Source organism: Cornus florida, unplaced genomic scaffold (genome assembly GCF_030987335.1).
Source record: "Cornus florida cultivar Cherokee Brave unplaced genomic scaffold, ASM3098733v1 CherokeeBrave_3.0.0_Hap2_Chr10, whole genome shotgun sequence".
Taxonomy (NCBI): Eukaryota; Viridiplantae; Streptophyta; class Magnoliopsida; order Cornales; family Cornaceae; genus Cornus; species Cornus florida.
The window spans coordinates 40,704,583-40,708,747 of NW_026775580.1; positions in this window are offsets into that span (position 1 = coordinate 40,704,583).

Genomic DNA, 4,165 nt, shown 5'->3' on the forward strand with positions numbered 1-4,165 from the left:
AGAATCAATCACGGTATGATCAACAAATTTCGTAAAAATTGTTTTACCTTGATTACTAGATGAGCCTTTAACAAAACCTAACCCAGTTTTATCATTCACATTCTTACCAATGTTGATAATCTTATTCAATTTGACTTGACCATCAGTGAAACCTATCAATTTATCTTATGCTTTTTTTAATTCAAGCTCAGTGTATTTAATTCATAGAATAAAATATTCCTTCAAACCGTTAGCAATACTTACCTTTTTTTCAAGAGTGCTGACTTTTTCATTGAGATCATATGTGATTGAATTGCTTTCAAAAGCCTTTATTTTTCCTTCATCAATCTCATTTTCTCAAATCATCATTGTAACGATCTACTTCACCACATGGTATGATATTGTCCGCTTTGGGCCTAAGCTCGCACGGTTTTGCTTTTGGGCTTTACCCCAAAAGGTTTCATACCAATTGGAGATAACACCACCACATATAAGCACCTCACCTTTCCCTTACCCAAACAATATGGGATTGTGTACTCTTAACTCGCCCAGCGTGGTAGCTTGCCAGTATCTCACACCTTCTCCAATCTCTGCTGTCCATCGCTGCTGCCGCCAATCTCACTCCTTACCACCGTTGATATCCTTAACCTTCTCCAATCTCTGTCATCCATCACTGCCACCGCCGATCTCACTCCTTGCTACCGTTGATATCCTCAACCTTCTCCAATCTCTACTGTCCATCGCTGCCACCGCCGATCTCACTCCTTGCCGCCATTGATATTCTCTACCAAGTTGAGCAAACAACAAAGATAACTTCTATGCCAATTGCAGGTCCCTCTCTGCCACGGCCGATCTCTCTCTCACTGCAATTTTAATCTGCCGCCAGCAATTAAACAAAGTTTTCTGGTGACCCATCTCAGTTCTTCTGTAGTTCCTGATTTGATAACTCCAATGGAAACACTATCATCAACAAGAAGGATCACCAGATCACAAGCCTGTATGTGTGAGATAGAGAAAAAATTTGGTTTTGATACGGATTAAGGGTTTGAGGGTGTGGAAGAAGATGAGGGCGATTGAGTAGTTTGTGTGTGTGTGTGTGTGTGTTTATGTGAGAAAGAAAGAGAGAGAGAGAGAGAGAGAGAGAGAGAGAGAGAGATGAGATGAGAGGATAGTTTGGTAATTTTAGGTGAGGATTAAAATATTCTTAGGGCATATTAGACATTTCATGTAACTTAACGCTATGTTTGGCTCTGTTTTTTTTTTTAAAATGGGGTGTCATTATTCAAGTTTGCAACCTTAGGGGGTGTCTTTGTCCAAAAAAGGACTAAGTTGTATATGGCTGTCAATATGACAAACCTCAAGGGATGTCATTGTAATTAACCCTTGATTTTAAATCAAGATTCTTCTCCTTCTGATTGAAATCAAAATTCTGCATCTCAAAATTTTTCAATGAACCTACAACTTCATCTACTTTTGATTTAAACAAATCCCAATGTTTAGTGATAGTTTATACCCTTATTTGAAATCTTTTAGATAAAGACCTTAAGATTTTCTCACAGATTTTCTTATCACTAACTCTTTTGCCTAAGTGATACAGTTCATAAATTATTTCAAGAAGCCTAGAATAAAAATCAGAAAATGATTCATCTTTTTTCATCACGATGTTCCCAAAGTTATGAGAAAGCATCTGAATTTTGGATAACTTCACTTTTGATGTGACGACCCTAGATTTTTCAACCCAGTGTGTCCTGCGATGAACCAAAAGAATGACCCGATAACGGATCCGAAATGCGGAAGCGAAGGAAACTAAGTGGCCACTAGAGATGTATGTCATCCCTAAGGCATCAAAATGACTACCCATGGCATGATCAAATTGCATTATATGTTATTGCGTGATGATGTGAACATACACGCAAGTGTAAAATGGTATTTTAAACATGCTACAATGGCCCATGGCCTTATTACAACTCATTTACAACATTTGACATGTCAAACCTCCAAGTTAAAAAAAATTACATTTCAATGGCAAACTCAAACATGCAAACACTTGCATGTGTACAAGAATACATTTAAATGGACTTTAAATCTATAAATCACCCAAGGAAAGGGCAATCCTCCAGATCTTGAATCTTGTACCTGAAATATACCCCAGTAACTTTGGGGTGAGCAATATAAAGCTACTCGTAGGAAATGAGCATGCATCGACCTAACGTTTTACAATTTTATCACCTTAAGGTGAAACATGTTAAAGGGGCTCATGCTACCTAACGTCTATGTCAAGATGAGACTCAGGGAGCATCATAAGCTACTCATGCAATTTCAAGTGAACAACGGCATACAAGTATACATGCTCAAGTATACTAAGCAATGTTAAAACATGTAATACAACATACAAGCATACATTTCCAAGTATACTAAACCATATTAAGACAAGTCATGCAATGTCTAAGCATAATTACATAAGTATGCATTTTATATGGAAATCTCATAAATCAAGTATACGAGCACAAGTATACTAAACTAAACAAAATTCACATAAGACAAGTATACATAGCACAAGTATACTAAATGAAAGTTAAAGTCACGGAGCAAGTATACAAGTTCAAGTATACTAAATAGGATTCAAATATCCAAAGCAAGCATTAATTCTCAAGCTACAAGTAATCCATGATTAACAACTTGAAATTAAATGCGAAATCAAATAGTGAAAAGGACTAGGACAAATGGTCGCTAGACTAAGCAAATATTTTTAGGTAATTACGACCCACAAGGTACCACCTAGTGCGCACTTATGACTTAGAAGACTCTTGTCTCCGTACTAGAGCCAAACCCTAGCCATCACATAAATTATATCCTTACAAGCTTTCCAAAACCAATAAGTTCAAAACTTATACAAAATCAAATGCAAGTTACCACATTCCATACACAAGTAAGGTTGAATCCACACAATTCATATCCTAGAATTCAAGTCTAAATAGCATATGACATGTCATGTCCTCAATATGCAATTTACATATAAGCAAGAATATTTTACAACAATTGAGCCATATTACCATCCTAAGCCACAAGTACTAAATATGCTACAATTTAGTATCAAGCTTTCAAGGTAAGCAATTGTAATATTCTAACAAGCTATATACCTACACAAGATATATTTAAACAAGCTATTCAAGACAATGATATCACACATCATACTAAGTCAAATTACCATCTTTAGAGACTACAAGTACTAATTCTACAATAAGTTAGTAGCATGCTCACAAGGTAATTAAACACATTACATTTCAAGAGATTTTCATCCTAACATGGAAAGTCTCTAGATTTCAAATCAATTCCAATTAAGCTCAAATTAATACATGTTGAAGGTCATAACATGGTATTCACATACATGGTACCCAAATCAATTTAAGCAACTACAACACTTAGAATAAAATTAATTAAGCTACTTAATTAATTTTCCTCTAGATTTTTCAAACATATCCAAATGTCTTCAATTTAATATATGTTCAAGAACTCACCAAGGCCTATTTTAATATCACATTACAAGTTGATTTCATGCTCAATACAACTATGTGAATTAATCTTTCGCTAAAGATAAATATTAAATAAATTTAGCAATTCTTAATCAAATGCTCCCAATTTAATATATATTAACCAACATACCAAGGCCTAATTTTCTAGCATGCCACAATTTGATTCTAAGTTGCACAACATCATGAGAATTAAATCTTATACAAAGAAATAATTAAATTAAATTCTTAGAACTTAAACAAGGCATGCTTACAAGTTATATATGCTCATAAAACAATCAATACAACTCAAATAACACCCTATAACATCCCCTACCTCAATTGGAATGAAAATCCCAATTACCACTTGATAAGCGCCGAATATTGTATATTCAAGCGCCCTAAATTGCATTAGTTAAGTTCATCATTTGATTATTTAAGTAGATTATCTTCATTTGTGTGTATGTATATATTTTTAGGTCCATTTGCCAAAAAAAGGAGCAAAATCAAGGCTTTGTGGAGTTTTGGCCATCAAAAGGCACAATTCTGAATTTCTGGCAGCAGTGGAATCAGGACTTTGCTCGCTATTTTGACCTTACAAACTCGAGAACTGGACTTCCATTATAAAATGAAAGATTTAGAGCTCTGAATCAGCTTTCCAAATCTTCAAGCGGTTC